The sequence below is a fragment of the Zingiber officinale genome, chromosome 5B (assembly GCF_018446385.1).
Source record: "Zingiber officinale cultivar Zhangliang chromosome 5B, Zo_v1.1, whole genome shotgun sequence".
In the NCBI taxonomy this organism is placed as follows: domain Eukaryota; kingdom Viridiplantae; phylum Streptophyta; class Magnoliopsida; order Zingiberales; family Zingiberaceae; genus Zingiber; species Zingiber officinale.
The window spans coordinates 96,879,517-96,901,720 of record NC_055995.1 but is presented as its reverse complement, the minus strand read 5'-3'; positions in this window follow the sequence as shown (position 1 = coordinate 96,901,720).

The window sequence follows — 22,204 nt, the reverse complement described above, 5'->3', positions numbered from 1 at the left end:
AAGAAAATTTCAGAGAATTAATAACATAAAGAGAAATTTTCTATGCATTTATTTATTTATATTTTTTATGCTTTAATCAGAAGGTTTAAATTTCCATTTTAATTTATCAGAAATTCTTAAGTCACACTTTTTTTGATTTAAAGCAAAAAATATTAAACATGCAACAATTTGTATCATATTAATTTCTATTATTTTTTGAATTTCAAGTTCACAAAAATATTTCGATAGCATAGATTCTAACTTGATAAATTTTTCGACGCTATAAAAAATTCTTTCGACAATGTGCAAAATTCGTTTGAAAGAATATTTTGTAATTTGCAAGAATTTTTTAATAAAAATTCTAATTTGTAGGAATTTATTAATAATAGATTTCTTAATCCGAAACACTTTTTCGATGACTCATTTTCTGAATTGCAAAACTCTTTCGAGAAAGTAATTTGTAATTCGAAAAAATATTCGAAGAAAGTTTTTGACATCATTTCTAATTTGCATAATTCTTTCGAAAAAATATTTTGCAATTTACAAAAGTTTTTTAGCAAAGTTTCCAACTTGCAAAATTCTTTTGTTAAGATATTTTGAAATTCGAAGAACTCTTTCGATAATATTTCAAATTTACAAGATAAGTTTGACAATTGATTTTCTAATATAAAAAACTCTTTCGATGATTCGGAAAAATTTTCAGGCAATTCTTCGATTGAATCATTCAATTGATCAGAGGTTCGAGTCCATACCTGACTTACCTTGTTAGTAATTGATTCTCCCCCTATCGAGTTGCTTTCTTCCGAAGATTCTCCCCCTTCATCGATCTCGGGATGTACTTCGGCTATTGTAGTACTTACCTCGATTTCGGACTCTTCTGTCGGTGGCTCGGTGTCTATTGAGGTGTCAACTTCGTAGAGCTGCAAGAACTTTTCCCAAAGTTCTTTTGCGCTTTCATAATCTGCGACCTTTTTGAAATCTTCCTTTGGTATTACATTCAGAAGATAATATTTTGCTCGCCCATTTGCCATAGACTCCTCACGTTGCTTTTCGTTCCAGAGGCGTAGATCGAGTCCTTCTCCGTTCGTGTTCTTTGGTTCTTCATAACCAAATTTCATTATTAAAGAAATATCAGAATCTGAGTTAAGGTATACCTCCATGTTTTGTTTCCAGATGGAAAACTCCCCCTCGAATGCAGGTGGGTAGTCGCTAGCTCCGGCCATTGTTTTGTTGCTTCAGACGGCGGTTAGTCCTTCTGAGGCGTACTCGGTTCTGATACCACTTGTAGGACCGTTGGGCCGGCTAGAGGGGTTGGTAAATAACCTGTCAATTAAAAACAAACAACCCTTCCTCGAACGATTAAGTTAACACTTGTAAAATGAATTAAGCAGATAAATAAAAGCATAAAAGTAAATACGAGGCACCAGATGTTTACTTGGTTACAACCGATGTGGTTGTTAATCCAAGGAAGATTAAGCTCAAAAACTCCTTCAGGCGGAGAAGCCTCTTACAGCGTTTAGGCACAGAAAATAGAAGCTTAACTACAACTTAAAGCATACAAGTGTTTGGAATAGAATGATCGTGATTGTTGAAAAGCTTCTGGACCAAGGCTATATTTATAGCCTTGGTCGGGGCGCCTGGATGGGTTCCGGGCGCCCAGGGGAAATTTATCCCCAGCGGTTGGATCGAGTCAGCTCGATCCCGTGAAAGTCCTTCGGCGCCGGATGGTTCCGGCGCCTGACAGCCCGGGCGCCTGACAGCGCCCGAGCCAACTCTTCTCGTTCACTCGCCCGTCCGGTCTTTCGCCGGCCCGCTTGCTTGGGTGATCTCGACATCCGGAATAGGCTCACCCGAACCCATCTTCCGGTCTTCTCGAGCGTGCTTCCTCCCGGCTTCTCCTGGAATTACCGCGTGTCCCTTCTCGTCCACCAACAGACTCATCCGCAGATTGCCCCTCGCACCCCTGCCGACCTTCGCTTAGCTGCGTCTCTTGCTCCCCGAGCAATCTTCCGCCCCGACTTTCGTCCCCCTTCTTCTTGTCCGCCGGTGTACTTTTCCGCAGCACCTCGTCCCTCGGACGCACAGCGTGCCGTCCTTCTCGCTAGCTGCGTCTTCCGCTCGAGTACCTGTGCTCCTAAGCTCCTGCACACTTAGACACAAGGTTAGAAACAACGCAGGACCTAACTTAACTTGTTGATCACACCAAAACAACCTTGGGGTTCCAACACTAAGTCATACTCTAAACTGTGCTAACACTTCGTTTTGCAGGATATACATTGCCTCAGACTAACCTTGTCTTGCAGGAAAAGGAGCTTCTGGAGAAAGGGGGTACAAGCGCTCGGAGGGGATCCGGGTGCCCGGAGGCAAGTTCTATTCAAGACGCGGCGTCGACACATGGAGTTCGCTGGTTGAGACTGCTACGTCACACCAGGGCGCCCGGAAGGGATCCAGGCGCCCCGAGCATCCTATAAAAGGAGGGTCAAAGGCGGAGCTCAAAACAACTCAGAAAAAACAACCTGCTCACTTGTGCTCTTGCGACATTGCGAAGATACTCCGACCACGCGCTACTTTTGTGGTTCTTCTTTTGCTGTCGGTATTATTTTTAATTTACTTAGCATTCCTGTACTCAATTTGTATTCAGACTTTCGAATTGCTAGTAATTGCCTATCGAAAGCACCCTCGTGTGCGAGCCTTGGAGTAGGAGTCGCCAAAAGCTCCGAACCAAGTAAATCCTTGTGTTCCCTTTGGCTTGTCTTTTGTCTTTCCGCTGCGCTTACTTTGTTCGAACGTTTTTCAATATTCACCCCCCCCTCTATCGATTCTTCACGATCCAACAAGTGGTATCAGAGCAGGTATCGCTCTGATTTGGTGCAACCACCAATCAGACAAAGGGGGGATATGTTTTAAATTTTCATTTATTTTTCGTCTTTGGTTTTAAGTTTTTCGTATAAATTCCAAACTGGTATTATTACATTTTTGGAAATTTTTTCGTTGCAATTAAATCTAAATTGGTGCAACACCAATTTAGCTCTTTTTTCATTTCTTAATTCTTCCCGCACTACTAATCCAAGACCAAGTCTTGGGATATTTTGTCTAGTTGTTTACTTGTGTACAGGATGTCTTAGATCGAAGGTTTTAGCACGGTGCGCCCTCCCCTATTCAACGGGGATGATTTTCTGTACTGGAAGAAAAGGATGAAAGTCTATCTAACGACAGACTTCGATCAATGATTTAGCGTCACAAAAGCCTATAAACCGCTAGTTGACAACTCCGGAAATCTACTTGATCCAGAACAATGGACAGTAGACATAAAAAAGAAGGCGTCAACAAAGAACAAAGCGATCAATACATTACAATGCGGATTAACAAGAGAAGAACTGAACCGGGTCGGACCGCATCAGAATGCTAAAGAGCTATGGGATAAATTGATCGAGCTACACGAAGGAACTAACGACGCTAAGGTAACAAAAAGGTATTTAAATAAAATATTTAATATAAAAATGCAGGAAGGAGAAACAGCGAGTCAGCTGCACATGAGGATCAAGGATATCCTCAACGGCTCCATGCGATAGGCTACCAGATGGATAACAGAGACCTAATCAGGTACGCGTTAAATGCATTCCCACGCAATAGTTTGTGGGCATCCATCGTGGATGCCTACAAAATTTCTAAGAATTTAACTAAACTTAAATTAGATGAATTGTTTTGTAAATTGGAGTTACATGAGCAGACTAACGCCGGAGCCAAGAAAGGTATTGCTTTATATGTAGGTTCCTCTAAGAAGAAAAAGCCTGAACCCGAAAAAGACTCTGACTAGCGCTCTGAAGATGAAGAACACCTGGTGAACCTGGTAAGGAAGATGTTCACCAGGAGGAAGAGAAGCTTCAGCAAGAAGGATCTACAAAAGATCAGTTCTCCAGCCGATTCGAGGAACGTAACATGCTTCGGATGCAACAAAAAGGGGTACTACAAGAACGAGTGTCCAAAACTGAAGATCGACAAAACGAAGCCGACCAAAAAGAAGGCCCTCAAAGCGACATGGGACGACTACTCCTCGGACGAATCGGAGGCCGAAGATCAAAAGCACCAGAGCCACCTCGCGGTGATGGCCCGTGAAGCAGAGTCGGAAGACGAATCGAAAGACGGGTCCGAACCCGAATCGAGCCATGAGTCCGTACTCGTTTCCGAAGGTTCCGAAGAGGTATACCTAAATTTAAATCGAAAGTTTTTTAAAATTATTTCTTGCTTAAATAATAAGTTAGTTAAATTAGAAAATGAAAACAAATTGCTCCTTTAGGAAAATCAAATCCTCAAGGAACAAATTATAAATAATAAACCAACTCAAGATCTAACACTTGAGGAGGAAAATTCATCATTAAAATTAGAAATTAATAATTTAAAAAATATATTAGAAAAATTTACTACCAGATCAAAAAATTTAGACTTAATCCTAAATAATCAAAAAGTATGTTATAATAAAACCGGACTCGGATATAAGTTAAACTCAAATAAAACTTTTAAATCATTAATAACCCAATACAAACTAACGAGTAAAGCCTAGGTTCCGAAAGCGTGTTTGATCACGCAAGTAGGACTTAACCAATACTATATACCTAAAGAAAAAAAATATATTATATAAATCTGAATAAACCAAATCAAAACCCAAAATACAAACCTAAACAAAAAATTTCAAAATCTAAATATTTTAAAATTCACCAAAGCTTAGACTATCACCAAGTAAATTATAACTATAAAAGAAATAGACATAAACCTAGAACTAAAAATTAAAGTAATGACCAATAATCCAGGGGGAGATTCCAAAATATCTGGCACCTCCAAAACTAACCTACCCGACAGGGTAACCCTAACCAACCTACCCGACAGGGTAATTAGGACTAGTTAAAAAGGGTTCAAGTTTAACTTGAAAAATGGTACTGGTGAAGTTTTGGATGATAGTACGTTAGGGAACCTTAGTCTATGCATGTCTAGGAAGATATGGCTTCGACCTGGTGCATTTGGCTAAGTAGAACTGACCGAAGCTACCCTTTATGGATCCTAACCAATTAGACCAAGGTTTTGTACTAAGTCCAATGGATAAGACTATTTGGAAAACCTCGAAGGCATGGTTACTCTAATGATGTCCAAGTGACTCACCATAGCCAAGAAGTTTATCCAGAGAATGTCTATTTGTTGAACCCAAAGCTAAACCTGAATCTAACATAAATTAAAACCAAACCTTAAAATTGAACCTAACTCATCTCACAAAATTATAGGATTTTCTGATTGAAAACATAGATCGGGTGAAATGACTAAGGACCTAAATGAGATGAAATTAAAGTAAATTAAATTAAATTAATTAAAATTAAAGTAAAGTAAATTAAATTAAATTAATTAAAGTTAAATTAAATTAAAATAATTAAATTTAAATTAAATTAAATTAATTAAAATTAAATTAATTAAAATTAAATTAATTAAAATTAAATTAAATTAATTAAATTAAATTAAATTAAATTAATTAAATTAATTAAATTAAATCAATTAAATTAAAATTAACATGCTTAAATTAAAATTATTTTTTTTAAAAATCTAACTTTAAAAATTATTTTTTTTTAACTTAAAAATTTTATTTTAAAAATTAAATTCTTTTTAACTTAAAAATTTTACTTTTAAACTTAATTTTTTTTTAACTCAAAAATTTATTTTAAAAATTAAACTTAATTTATTTTAAAAAATTAAACTAATTTTTTTTTTAACTTAAAAATTTTATTTTAAAACTTAAATTTTTTAACTAAAAATTTATTTTAAAAATTAAACTTAAATTTTTTAACTTAAAAATTTATTTTAAAAATTAAACTTATTTTTTTTTAACTCAGAAATTTATTTTAAAAATTATACTTAAATTTTTTAACTAAAAATTTATTTTAGAAATTAAATTTAAATTTTTTAACTTAAAAATTTATTTTAAAAATTAAACTTAAAATTTTGAACTAAAAATTTATTTTAGAAATTAAACTGAAATTTTTTAACTAAATATATATTTTAGAAATTAAATTTAAATTTTTTAACTTAAAAATTTATTTTAAAAATTAAACTTAAATTTTTTTAACTTAAAAATTTATTTTAGAAATTAAATTTAAAATTTTTAACCTTAAAATTTATTTTAAAAATTAAACTTAAATTTTTTTAACTTAAAAATTTATTTTAGAAATTAAATTTAAAATTTTTAACTTAAAAATTTATTTTAAAAATTAAACTTAAATTTTTTTAACTTAATTTTTTTTTAAAATTTTTTTAACTTAAATATTTATTTTAACAATGAAACTTAAAATTTTTTAACTTAAAAATTTATTTAAAAATTAAACTTTGTCTTAACTTAAAAATTTATTTTAAAAATTAAACTTAATTTTTTTTAAAAAAAATTATTTTAAAAATTAAACTTTTTTTAACTTAAAAAATTATTTTAAAAATTAAACTTAAATTTTTTTTAACTTAAAAATTTATTTTATAAATTAAACTTAATTTTTTTAACTTAAAATTTTATTTTAATAATTAAACTTAAAAATTTATTTTTTATACTTTTTCTTAACTTAAAAATTTATTTTAAAAAATTAACTTAAATTTTTTTAACTTAAAATTTTTTATTTAACCTAAACCTGAAAAAAAATAAAACCCCGAGTAAAAAACCAGGGGCGGGCGCCCCTGGTATACAGACCCGGGGCGCCCGAAAGGAACTCCGGGAGCCTCGCCCCACTTGATCCCTGGCGCCCGGAATAGGTCTGGGCGCCCGTAGCCCCCTAATTATAGGGGGGCAGGGGCGCCCCCTACAATTGCACCTCCAACCTTTCGTTAAGGCTCCCTCCGAGTTTGATTGCGAGAGTGATTAAAATTAAATTTTATCTTACTCCGTGGTTAATACGCTGTTGCGAATCAACCAAGGTCATCATTTCTAACTGATATTTTGCGATGACTCCTCGGTAAAATTCTTTTCCCTTGTCTAAATATTTAAGTTGTTGCATGCTAGTTTGTTTGTTACTTAAGAATATTTTTTAATTTAGGAAACGTTCTAAATTTGGTGCTGGGCCCTCCACTGCTAGTGTTGACCTTAGGTTTCCTACTGACGAACTTAGGGTTAAGTTTGAATCAACCATTTATATGGCCATTAGGACTAAATGTCTAGATCGAGCGTTCTTTTTGTCACGCCCCAGAGGAGTCTCTGTCCGAAGAAATTTCGACAGCATCTCCCCTGTACGGCGGACAATCTGAAACTTTTCTACAAGCACTATATACCTCAGCCACATGCGGCTGGAATAATAACAATAAAAGAAAACAAACACCACGCAGTTAATATCAAATTCAGCCTCTGGCTGACACAACCACGCAGTAAAAAAAATAAAGCAGCCCACTCGGCTGTACCAAAACCAAAACACAAAACTGCTAGCCGGCTAGGCTTACACAACCAACAACAAATACAAAATACCACATAACGACATCAACACTCCAAAAACAAAACCGGAGTACAGAGCTAAACAAACTGATACATAAACAAACAAAACATACGTGAAATCGATAAGTCCTCTGATGTGACGTGGGGACCAGCAGACAGGATACTCCAAGCGACACCATAAATAACCTGGTACCTGAAAAATATAGAGTCCACGGGGGTGAGTTCAACAACTCAGCGAATACCAATAGACATGCCTAGTAAGATATATCTAACAGCAATAAACATGGAATACAGCTTCCTAATCATATATCTAGGAAAGATGTAAAACTGAAAGGTAACTAAGGAAGCTGTACTCACCAGGAACTCCTATCCAAACAAAAGGGTCGTCAAACCGAAAGTGCCCTAAATCCTGTATGCATGTCAAACATATGCAGCAAATAAATGCAGCAAACACAATCACAAGAAATAAATGCATCAATGCATATGATGTCAATGATGCGTCCTGGTCACCCCTGACGCCAGTCAGTCATCTCACACACAAATGGCGAGACCGAGTGGGTAGGGTGTGACAAACGTGCACCCTGTCGTCACTGCTCCCGATGAGTGACCGAGTGGACGGATGTTGTCGAACTCCTGTCCCGTGACCCCAAATCATAAATGGGGAGCTCAATGCCTCAACTCCCGACACGATGACGGGAGGAATCTCGGCTAACACGTTGTGTCACACTACCCACGAGCGGACCAACGAGCCAAACAAAGTCCTCGCCGCAACACACATTGCTCGAATCGACCACTAACCCATGAGTGGTGGTGTGCAGATCCATGTAATGGCGATGTGCTCAACAATAATGGAGTCGACTATCGACAAACATGCAATCATGATGCATGACACTAAGCATGGCAAAACGATCAACATAACCATATCCATACATACAAAATGGGTACTTAAAAGCGATGGTCACATACCAAGATCTAGAGTACATAGGTCAGATAGAATATCAAAATCCTATGTCCCGAACATAATAAGTATGGAATATCCCGATCAGCATAGAAAATCCATATATACATAATATGGGTACCACAAGATCAAGTAAGTCAAATCCACGGATCTAGGGTATACAAATCCTCTAAGGTATAACAACCTAGACCCAAATCATATCCCTCTTCCATAGCATATGTACCAACAATATACACAGATCAAAGAATCAGGGTCTAAACACCCGAATCATATATGATATACAAATAGAGGTACACAAATCTGATATGGCCCAAAAACCTAAGTATCAGATAATCTAGATACACAGGCCAGAAACAACAATCCAAATCCTAGTCCTAACCTCAGTAAGCATGGTATGTCACTCTAGAAACTAAGATACTCATGGTAACAAGATAATCATGGCAACAAATCACGAGATATAATTACGGATACATCACAGGTGACAAACCTAACATGCTATGGATATCAAACAGTGACATACCAAAGGCAAACATGTTCATTGCATGTAGTTATAAAATACTATACATATCCAATGACAATATCATAAAAGATAAGTCAAGAGGTACCCGCCTCAAATCGCAGGTCCAATCCAGTCAAATCCAACGTCTCGTCTCAAACCAAAGTCCTGTATCAATCACAGGATTATAATTTAGCTAATTATATATGCAAACAACTAGCTAAATCTCAACTTAACCTAATTAGGGAAAACCCTAATCAAATAACCCTTTAATCCTATAATTGATCATGTGACCTACTACATCATGTATCAAAATTTACTATACCATGCCTCAAGCTGCACAGATTAACAACCTCAATCCTGAAAATAAACCAATCCTCTGTTCATAATTAATACTTAAATTCTTAGAACACATAAACTAATGATCCACTTAACCAATCCAGTTCACTACCATCCACTACTAAGCATCATGAATCAACCTCAAAACTTACCCGAATTCAAATGGGTTGTTGATAGCTCACCATCAAAGGATGACTTTAGATCGGAAGGTTGGCCGAAGCCATGGATCGTCCACGAACAGCACAGCTAGAGCTGCAATGGCTAACAACACCTACAAAGATTCCAAAACAAGTCATTCCTTGAAATCCTCATTCCACATCAATTGAAATCAAAGTTGAATACCAACAATTCCAAACTTGTATCCCACAAACTCTGTTACCTCACTGGCACAACACTTGGCACCTTCTCCAGCAGTGATGAATCCATCCAACAACCAATTCATCTCAAGAAAGCCTGTACACTGGGGTAGGGATCTGGAAATCCGGCAAACATTCTGATCAGATGATAAACTACAGCAACCCCCGGCCAAGATCAGAACAAGGAGAGGTAAGGAAACAACCATACCTTCTTGGGCCAGAAGAGGCGATCGATGGCTGAGTTAGACTCGGAGCTAGGGCACGGCTGGGATGCTCAGGTGCTCGGCAATCGGCAGCAGTGGATCCGGAGGAGACTACGAGATTAGTACTCAACGATACCGATCAGTGCTAGGGCACGGCGACGGAAACTCGGTCGAGGGTGACAGCGGCGTTGCTCAAAGCTATGGCACAGGCACTATGGCAGAAGAAAAATGTCGCGAAGAGGAGATCGGAGGCGCCTACAATCGGGGAGTCAGTGTCGGCGCAAGAAGAGAAGAAAGGAGACTCGGTCGGCGGTCGCTCGAGCATCGCCGGCGCTAGGGCACAAGGATGGGGCGCCGGCAAGGCACAGTGGCGTTGCTGGCGGCAGTGGGCGTCGCTGGCGCAAATAGGAAGCAAGGTTCGGCTCGGGGAGGAAGTAGGAGAAGAGAGGAGGAGAAAACTGCTCGGCCGGCGATTAGGGCACCGAAGGAGAAGGTGCGCGGCGGCGTCGGGAAGAAGAAGGAAAGGGTGCGGGGTTTGCTCGGGTTCGGCGACAAAAGCAAAGGAAAGAAATAAAGAAATAAAAAGGAAAAAGATATATAAATATAATCTTTTCCTCGCTTAAATCGGGTAGCCTAAACAGGCTTTTCCGGATCCGGTTCTTGTCCCCGTTAACTCGTCCATACGAGCTCCGAAAAATTTTCGAAAAATTTCCAAAAATTCCGGAAAATTCCCTTATTAATATTCGCCTATTCTCGGTATTTTACATTCTCCCCCACTTATAAAACTTTGGTCCCCAAATTTCGTTATCTACCATCAGCAACAACAGATACAGAGTATAAATGCTGAACGGTAAATAAATCACATACCTCAAGTGAAAAGATGGGGATATCGAGCTCGGATAGTATCCTCGAGCTCCCAAGTAGCCTCCTCGTCCGAATAATACTACCATCCGACTTTAACCAGCCGAACAATCTTGTTCCTCAACTGACTCTCTTTCCAGTCCAGAATCCGTACCAGAATCTCCTCATAAGTGACGTCAGGCTGAACTGAAACTAAGACATCTATCAGCACATGTGTCGGGTCAGGTACGTATCTACTCAGCATAGATACGTGGAATCTATCGTGCACGCCTACCAAGGACGGTGGTAGTGCTAGCCAGTATGCTACCGCTCCAATCCTCTCCAAGATCTAGAAAGGTCCAATATATCGCAGAGCTGGCTTACCTCTGAGGCCAATCTTTTCACCCCCTTTCGTGGGTGAAACTCGCAAAAAAATATATATGGTCGCCTCCAGAGAACTCTTAGAGTCTCCGACTCTGGTCTACCTAACTCTTTTGGCAGTCTTATACCTCTGACATCCTTTGTCTAATAGTACGGACCAACTCTGCCTCATGCTAGACTCTATGAGGTCCCAACAACTAGGCCTTCCCAACCTCATCCAGAGGGTGGGTGTCCGACAAGGCTACCATACAACACTTCAACGGTGGCATTTGGATCGTCGAATGCAAACCATTGTTGTAGGCGAACTTTACCAATGGCAAATGGTCCTCCCAACTGCCTCCGAAAATCCAATACACAAGACTTCAGCAAATCCTCTAGAGTCTGAAAGGTCCACTCTGACTGTCCATCTGTCTGCGGATAGAAAACTGTACTGTAACAGAGCTCAGTGCCTAAAGGCTGCTGTAGACTCTGCCAGAAATGAGACGTGAACCGAAGGTCTCTATCCGAAATAATAGTCAACAGAACATCACGTGATCTGATGATCTCCCGGCAAAATAGATCTACCAATCGATCCAGGAAATCAATCTTCCGGATCGCTAACGAGTGCACGGATTTGGTTAATTAATCAACAATTACCCAAATCGCGTCATGTCCTCGTCGTGTCCTCGGCAACCCTATCACAAAGTCCATGGTAATGTGATCCCACTTCTACTCAGGAATAGAAATCCGCTGAAATAAACCGACAGGTCTCTGGTGCTCGGCCTTCACTTGCTGACAGACAAGACATTTAGCTACAAAATCCGCGATGTCTCCCTTCATGTCGTTCCACCAACAGAAACACCTCAAATTTCTGGGTACATACGGGTACCACCAGGGTGGACAGCAAATCATGAGCGATGAACCTCCGGAAGTAACTTCCATAAGACCGGATGAGACTGGAGTACGCATAATCTGCCTCGAAAGTGTATAACACCCTCCTCGTCTCGTGAACTTGGCTCACGCTCGAAACTATCCTACCGCAAATAAACTATAACATCAGCAGCCTAGGGCTCTCTGATCCTGTTCTGATCGACGACTGAGCAACCCTGGTAACAATAATACCCTGCTCTGTCTGTCCCTTCTCCTCAAGGTCTAACTCGGAGAAGCCCTGAATCAAGTCTGTGACCACAACTCCGTGGCAAGCTAAAGTCCCTTTAGACTTCCATCTAAGTACAACGACAACTACATTAGCTTTTCCCCAAATGATGGCTAATGGTACAATCAAAATCTTTCAGGAACTTCATCCACCTCCTCTGTCTGAGATTAGGTTCCTTCTAAGTAAAACAGATATTTGAGACTCTTATGGTCAGTGAGAATCTCAAATGTAACGTCATATAAATAATGTCGCCAAATCTTCATGGCAAAAATAATAGCGACAAGCTTCAGATCATGTACAGGGTAGTTCTTCTCATGCTTCTTCAACCGACGAGAAGCATAGGAGACTACTCTATCGTGCTGCATCAAAACAGCGTCCAAACCCAGTAGAGATGCGTCGGTATAGAGCACGAATTCATCCTCTCTAGAAGGTACAACCAAAAATCGGAGCCAACACTAAACTCCGCTTCAGCTCCTATAAGCTGGTCTTGCAAACCTCAGTCCAAGTGAACTTCACGCCTTTCCTGATCAGGCGTGTAAGTAGCATAGCAATCCGTGAGAAACCCTCAACGTATCTCCAGAAATATCGAGCCAAACAAAGGAAGTTGCGAGCCTCTTATATCGACTCCGTCTACTCCCAACGGTAATAACCTCGATCTCCTGTGGAACCACGGTATACTTCTACTGGTGACTGTGTGTCTCAAACATCTCACAGAAGACAACCAAATCAGCACTACTGATAATCACATATAGATGTTCTCATCGAATCATCTCTAGATCTATGCAAAGGTAGTGTACGTGACTCACCTCGGATCCGAAATAGATCACATCATCGTCAACAAAGACAATGGAATTCGATCCAAACATCCTCGAAATACCAGAATCATCAAGTCTCTGAAAACATCTAAGGCACTGTAAGCCTATATGGCAAAATCAAGACACATAATGTCCGTATCACAGACATTCCTAACCATAAGATCCTCAACAATAAATAGATCTTATCACCAACGATATAAATCACCAAAGAATATATCCTCTAGTGTGAGAGCAATGCTCTATCACACGAAATACCACATATGTGGGAGCAACGCTCTACCACAAGAAATCCTCCATATGTGGGAGCAACGCTCCACCACAAATAATCCAAAATATGTATCCACAATAAATATGAGAGCAATGCTCCGCTACAAACAATCCGCAATATGTAGGAGCAACAAACCACTACAAAACAATCCCTAAATATGTGGGAATCCAGAATATGTGGAAGCTACGCTCTACCACAAACGATCCATAACATGTGGGCAATACATAAGTACCCAAGTACCTAACTATCTAGCTAGAGACTGCACAAGATCTCTCTACCACAGATCACTGTGGTTAGCCTAGGGTATAACAACCCAGTAAGCAAATCAAATCTATAGTCAACCCTATCAATATCATAGTGGGTCACCCGCTGATAAGAAAATGGGTTGACAAGGTAGTCCAACAAATGACATAATGCAGACATTCCACATCCTGCATCTAACATAACACCGATTTAAGCAACATATTTTAAATCCAATCTACCACACAAACCCTACGCCACCTTCTAAGTTATCCTACAAGGTACTTACAGTCTAACTTTAAAGTAACCACGGAATATGATAAATCAATCCTCTAAAGACTGACCAAACCAACAACGATATACGGCTAATTCAGTCTTTTCCCACGTCAGTAACAGTCATGTACTCCAATGTGCTCATAATATCCAACTAAGCACGAAAAATCAAAAGATTCGAACCTCTAAAAATAGAGTATAATTATCCTCTACTGATCAAACCAACAAAACTAAATCAATCATCTTCTAACTAATCAAGAATACCTTAATCCTCCACAAGCAACTAAGGTATATCAATATACGACTACCCAGATCAATAAGTGTAAATCAGACTCCTACTGACTGATCTAACAAGAGTAAATCAATATTTACTGATGAAATTAACTAAAATAACATGATATACTACTGGCTAGGTCAACATAAATAGGTAAATACTATCCACTACATAGCTAATAAAGAGGCTGGTATGTGCCTCAATCTGCTAACCAAATAGTAGTAACAGAAGCTAAAGCTACTAGGGGTATGATATGTAAAATCACCAAAGCCTATAATCCTTAATCTCTATTAAGGTCAATCAAGATCAGTGGATAACCCATCACATATAATATATGCTACAACAACCAGACAAGCACTAGTAAAGAGTGCTAATACATGCCATAGACTGTAATAATGAACAGGGCATAAACTAACCAAAAAGATAGGATAACATATACCAACATACCTCCTACAGCTTGGAGATGTCGCTGCCAGTCCCAAAATCCGAAAAGTCACATCGAGAAGACCAAAACACGAAATCGAAACACAGAAAAATAAGTCGATCTCGATACCAAATAAATTGATATCATACATCTCGAAAATCCGTAACATAAAAATCATACAAGTATCTTTAAATTGTCACGCCCAGAGGAGTCTCGTCAGAGAAAAATTTGACAAGATCTCTCCTGGACAATCGAAACTTTCTACAAGCACTATATACCCCAGCGATGGAATAATAACAATAAAAGAAAACAAACACCACGCAGTTAATATCAAATTATCACTACCTGTTGCACAAATTGTGCACTCATTTATTGCATCAAAACCAAACACAAAACTGCTAGCCGCTAGGCTTACACAACCAACAACAAATACAAAATACCACATAACGACATCAACACTCCAAAACAAAACCGAGTACAGAGCTAAACAAACGATACATAAACAAACAAAACATACGGAAATCGATAAGTCCTCCGATGTGACGTGGGGACCAGCAGGATACTCCAAGCGACACCATAAATAACCTGCACGAAAAATATAGAGTCCACGGGGTGAGTTCAACAACTCAAAGAATACCAATAGACATGCCTAGTAAGATATATCTAATAAGAATAAACATACAACTTCCTAATCATATATCTAGGAAAGATGCAAAACCGAAAGGTAACTAAGGAAGTCAGACTCACCAGAACTCCTATCCAAACAAAAGGGTCACAAACCGAAGTGCCCTAAATCCTGATGCATGTCAAACATGCAACCAAATGCAAAAAACACAATCACAAGAAATAAATGCATCAATGCATATGATGTCAATGATGCGTCCTGGTCACCCCGACGCCCAGTCATCTCACACACAAATGGCGAGACCGAGTGGGTAGGGGTGTAAATGACGACGTCACTGCTCCCGATGAGTGACCGAGTGGACGGATGCTGTCGGAGTACTCCTGCCCCGTGACCCCAAATCATAAATGGGGAGCTCAACTCTCAACTCCCAGACACGATGACGGGAGGAATCACGGCTAACACGTTGTGTCACACTACCCATGAACGGACCAACGAGCTAAACAAAGTCCCTGCTGCAACACACACTGCCTGAATCGACCACTAACCCATGAGTGGTGGTGTGTGCAGATCCATGTAACTGGCGATGTGCTCAACAACAATGGAGTCGACTATCGCACAGCATGCAATCATGATGCATGACACTAAGCATGGCAAAAACTGATCAACATAACCATATCCATACATACAAAATGGGTACTGTAAACGCGATGGTCACATACCAAGATCTAGAGTACATAGGTCAGATAGAATATCAAAAACCCTATGTCCTGAACATAATAAGTATGGAATATCCTGATCAGCATAGAAAAATCCATATATACATAATGTGGGTACCACAGTATCAGTAAGCCAAATCCACGGATCTAGGGTATACAAGTCCTCTAAGGTATAACAACCTAGACCCAAATCATATCCCTCTTCCATAGCATATGTACCAACAATATACACAGATCAAAGAATCAGGGTCTAAACACCCGAATCATATATGATATACAAATAGAGGTACACAAATCTGATATGGCCAAAAAACCTAAGTATCAGATAATCTAGATACACAGGCCAGAAACAACAATCCAAATCCTAGTCCTAACCTCAGTAAGCATGGTATGTCACTCTAGAAACTAAGATACTCATGGTAACAAGATAATCATGGCAACAAATCACGAGATATAATTACGGATACATCACAGGTGACAAACCTAACATGCTATGGATATCAAACAGTGACATACCAAAGGCAAACATGTTCATTGCATGTAGTTATAAAATACTATACATATCCAATGACAATATCATAAAAGATAAGTCAAGAGGTACCCGCCTCAAATCGCAGGTCCAATCCAGTCAAATCCAACGTCTCGTCTCAAACCAAAGTCCTGTATCAATCACAGGATTATAATTTAGCTAATTATATATGCAAACAACTAGCTAAATCTCAACTTAACCTAATTAGGGAAAACCCTAATCAAATAACCCTTTAATCCTATAATTGATCATGTGACCTACTACATCATGTATCAAAATTTACTATACCATGCCTCAAGCTGCACAGATTAACAACCTCAATCCTGAAAATAAACCAATCCTCTGTTCATAATTAATACTTAAATTCTTAGAACACATAAACTAATGATCCACTTAACCAATCCAGTTCACTGCCATCCACTACTAAGCATCATGAATCAACCTCAAAACTTACCCGAATTCAAATGGGTTGTTGATAGCTCACCATCAAAGGATGACTTTAGATCGGAAGGTTGGCCGAAGCCATGGATCGTCCACGAACAGCACAGCTAGAGCTGCAATGACTAACAACACCTACAAAGATTCCAAAACAAGTCATTCCTTGAAATCCTCATTCCACATCAATTGAAATCAAAGCTGAATACCAACAATTCCAAACTTGTATCCCACAAACTCTGTTACCTCACTGGCACAACACTTGGCACCTTCTCCAGCAGTGATGAATCCATCCAACAACCAATTCATCTCAAGAAAGCCTGTACACTGTGGTAGGGATCTGGAAATCCAAAAAAATTTCTGATCTGATGATAAACTACAGCAACCACCGGCCAAGATCAGAACAAGGAGAGGTAAGGAAACAACCATACCTTCTTGGGCCAGAAGAGGCGATCGATGGCTGAGTTAGACTCGGAGCTAGGGCACGGCTGGGATGCTCAGGTGCTCGGCAATCGGCAGCAGTGGATCCGGAGGAGACTACGAGATTAGTACTCAACGATACCGATCAGTGCTAGGGCACGGCGACGGAAACTCGGTCGAGGGTGACAGCGGCGTTGCTCAAAGCTATGGCACAGGCGCTATGGCAGAAGAAAAATGTCGCGAAGAGGAGATCGGAGGCGCCTACAATCGGGGAGTCAGTGTCGGCGCAAGAAGAGAAGAAAGGAGACTCGGTCGGCGGTCGCTCGAGCATCGCCGGCGCTAGGGCACAAGGATGGGGCGCCGGCAAGGCACAGTGGGCGTCGCTGGCGCAAATAGGAAGCAAGGTTCGGCTCGGGGAGGAAGTAGGAGAAGAGAGGAGGAGAAAACTGCTCGGCCGGCGGTTAGGGCACCGAAGGAGAAGGTGCGCGGCGGCGTCGGGAAGAAGAAGGAAAGGGTGCGGGGTTTGCTCGGGTTCGGCGACAAAAGCAAAGGAAAGAAATAAAGAAATAAAAAGGAAAAAGATTTATAAATATAATCTTTTCCTCGCTTAAATCGGGTAGCCTAAACAGGCTTTTCCGGACCCCGTTCTTGTCCCCGTTAACTCGTCCATACGAGCTCCGAAAAATTTCCGAAAAATTTCCAAAAATTCCAGAAAATTCCCTTATTAATATTCGCCTATTCTCGGTATTTTACACTTTTTTACGTTCTTGCGTTCCAGCTATAGAGGTTATAAACCACTATAACTTACGTAACCTTGTTGACTGTACCAGTCCAGTAAACATAGGCTTGTGTGCTGAATTTTATAACAACCTAGTGAAAGTAGATGACCTTACCTATGTTACTAGGGCAACTAGCACTGATATCACGCTATCCCCTACTACCATCCGGGACTTTTAGGAGTTACGACCATCTACCTGTCTCTTTCAACGCTATCCTTCCAAGGATCTACCATTTGGAAATCCCTACTCGCATATTACTCTTGATACGATTTATTCGTATTTTTTTTTGGGAGAGCGAGTACCTACTGTGACCCAGTTTAGGTCAGTTGCCCTTCGAGTCCAGGACTACGCCCTTTATAGGGTCTTAGTCTTTTGCATTCTACCATTGAGCATTCGCGACATCGCGGTGATGCATCCATTCCACTCTTTTCTTCTCTATGCCCTGTGTCATAGGTTAGATATTAACATCAACCTACATATCTTTTCCACCATTATCTACTCGGCTGGATACGTGACTAGTGGACGAGTTCATATGCCCTACTGTCACATTCTGACAGCATATATGCCCTCTTTGGACATTGATGTCACCAGAGGTGACATCCGCCCTATGACCGAGTTTGACGTTATAGGAGCTAGGAACTTTTCCCTAACTGGTGTCCATATAGATGATGAGGATATCATGTCTTGGTAGAGGGGGGCACAGCACCAGCCCGACCCAGATGCCCAGCAGGAGGAGGCAGAGCAGGATGAGTTTTTTCTCGCACTGTTTCCTGACGAGGCCGCTCCTGCCCCACCACCAGCTCGAGCACCACGTCCCGCTCCTCACACTCTAGCCGATCGAGTATCCGGACTAGAGAGAGCATGTCGAGCCTCCAGCAGGAGTCCTCCGAGTTTCACCGAGACATACAGCGAGAGGTCTCCGACCTACGACGAGAGGTGCGACAGGAGGTCTTCGATCTATGACGAGATGTGCGGCAGGAGATCTCCAACCTGCGACGAGACCTACGAGAGGATGACCGGACCCGACATACTGAGCTGTTGGCACTACTTCGTTCTTTGGGTTCCGAACCACCTCCTTCATCATCTCAGTAGTTGTGATTGTTATATAGTTCTGTTATGACTCTATTACAGCTCTTGTAGTACATCTTGATCTATTGATTATCATTTCAGATTTGATTGGTTCTGCTCTAATTTAGTAGATTAGGATCATTAAAATTTAAACTGCTTTCAAAATGATTGTTCTAAATCCTAGGTTAAAATTATTTTATTTTTTAAGACTTTCCTATTTTTAGAATTTCAAAAAGACTTTTAGCCTTAGATTAGGTCAATCCCTTAGAAATCATATTCCCCTAGGACTAGTACTTGAGCATCTCACCAACACCCTAGGTTTACCTTGCTTGTGATTGACAAACATAGAAAGGGGTGAGATGCATAGGCAGATTGCTTAGACTTAAGATGCTTATATTAGTGCATCGACATAAGTCTGGGCGTTAAATACCAAACATATATTAATCAAGTTAAATTATTCAGTTTAGTCAAACATTAACTGATTACAATGCATTTAACTTGACTAACCAAGTGAAAGCTGCTATCTTTTGATAGTTAGCAAGTACCTAATTGGTTAGACAACTATTTTGAATGTCAGGTTTAGGGGGAGAATTAAATCAAATTATTTTTACACTTATCACCAAAATTATTTTCTCTTTGAGTACCTAATATATTCATTTTTGAAAACTAGCTTTTATAAAACTAAGCTTTTAAAAATTAAATTTTATAAACTAAGTTCTTGAAAATTGAATCTTTTGCAAACTTAGTTTTGAAAAGTAGATTTTTCAAACTTAATTTTGAAATTTTGGTTTTGAAAACTCATTGTTTCAAAATTGAAACTTATTTTGAAAATTTAAACCTTGATCTTGAAACTTTGGTTTTGAAAACTCATATTTGAAAAGTGTTTCAAAGTTGAAACTCTGATTTTGAAAACTCATGTTTGTAAAGTGTTCCAAGTTGAAACCTATTTTGAAAATTTAATTTCTTGAAATTTGGAACTTAAAAACTTATGTTTGAAAATTAGACTATCTAAACTTAACTTCCCTAAACTTATACTTGAAAATTAGCTTTTAAAAAAACTTTTTGCAAATTCATTTAATTTTACAAAAATTATCTTTAAAAAAAAATATAACTCAAAATATACTAGGTTATGTTGCTACATTAGTTATTTTTCAAAACTTAGTTATGATACAAAAGTTAAATTACTATGTGTTAAAATTTAAAACTCCCCCAAGTTATCTTGACATCGTTTCTTACAACTTTTATACTATCTGAATTTTGTATTGGTTACTTAACTTATGTCCTTATTTGATGAATGCCAAAGGGGAGGGATAGGTGGTTAAGTTAGAGCAAACAAAATGTCAAATTTAAAAACTAACTTAAACCTTAAAAATCATGTTGGTTTTGTTACTTGTATATTTTTTCACTAACTTAAGCATGTTGTCATTCCATCAAAAAGGGGGAGATTGTTGGTGCGGTTAGCACTAACGGTCTAATTCAGGTTTTGATGAATGATAAATTAGGTTAAGTTAGGTTTGTTGTTGTCTAACACTCTGATCGAGTATGCAGGTGAGAAGTCCAGACAGGTCGACGGGTTGACCGGATGTTTGGCACGAAGCCCAGCTAGGTCAACGGGCCGACCGGATAGCTGGCGAGAAGTCCAAGCGGGTCGACGGGCTGACCAGACGCTTGGCACGAAGTCCAGGTAGGTCGACGGGCTGATCCGATAGCTGGCAAGAAGTCCAGATGGGTCGAAGGGCTGACCGGACGTCTGGTAGGTGAGTAAAGGTAAGTCACTGGAAGGGAGTGACTGTGAGGACACATTCCCGGGAAGGGAACTTAGGCGCAAATCCGACTTAGAACCATTTCGGAACTCTAAGTCGAGATCTTGACTAGATTCCGGTTTCGAAAAGACAGAATCTAAGTCATACTCTAAACTGTGCTAACACTTTGTTTTGCAGGATATACATTGCCTCAGACTAACCTTGTCTTGCAGGAAAAGGAGCTTCTGGAGAAAGGGGGTCCGGGAGCCCGGAGGGGATCTGAGCGCCCGGAGGTCCGGGCGCCCGGAAGGGATCCAGGTGCCCGGAAGGGATCCAGGCGCCAGGAGGCAAGTTCTATCCAAGACGCGGCGTCGACATATGGAGCTCGCTGGTTGGGACTGCTATGTCACACCAGGGCGCTCGGAAGGGATCCAGGTGCCCCGAGCATCCTATAAAAGGAGGGTCAAAGGCGGAGCTCAAAACAACTCAGAAAAAACAACCTGCTCACTTGTGCTCTTGCGATGCTGCGAAGATACTCCGACCACGCGCTACTTTTGTTGTTCTTCTTTTGCCGTCGGTATTATTTTTAATTTACTTATCATTCCTGTACTCAATTTGTATTCAGACTTTCGAATTGCTAGTAATTGCCCATCGAAAGCACCCTCGTGTGCTGGCCTTGGAGTAGGAGTCGCCAAAGACTCCGAACCAAGTAAATCCTTGTGTTCCCTTTGGCTTGTCTTTTGTCTTTTCGCTGCGCTTACTTTGTTCGAACATTTTTCGATATTCACCCCCCTCTATCGATTCTTCACGATCCAACACCTGCTTTGTCTCTTTAGTACTTTGACCTTAGTGCATAAGCTTTATATTTGGATAGTTGATGTATTTACTTTGACTCCACTTATATTTTTCTTGTGCTTGATACTTATCCACTCAATCTTTAAGATAATCGACTTGATATCTGTATAGTCTCACGTTGCTATCCATGATATTTAGAAGATATTAGATACCATGCTTACTTGCTTTGAATGTTGTTTATTCACATACTTTATTAAGCATGCTAGCTTCCTGTAATATACCTGATTTTTTTTATATGTATATATGATGATTGCTGCATCTTGTGCATCATGTCATTGCATGCATGTCGACGACCATGTCTCCCTTGTGATTGAGAGGGTCGTTGGCCAGAGCCGCATGCTCGGTCACTCATGGGTAGTGGTAGCTGGAGCAGATGTCGCTTGTCTTGTCGTGCCACACTTGGACACTCATGAGTAGTGGTAGTTGGAGTTGTGAGCAGCAGGGACCCCCTTCGTTATGTAGCTAGATAGCTACTCAACAACTGTCCACTCGGTCACTCAAGAGTAGTGGTGGCCTTTGACTATTGTACAATTATCTTCGATCCAGCCTCTCGACCATATAAGGGCCGTGGTGCAGAGGGGTGGGCGGGGTGACCATCCGTGCAGACGCT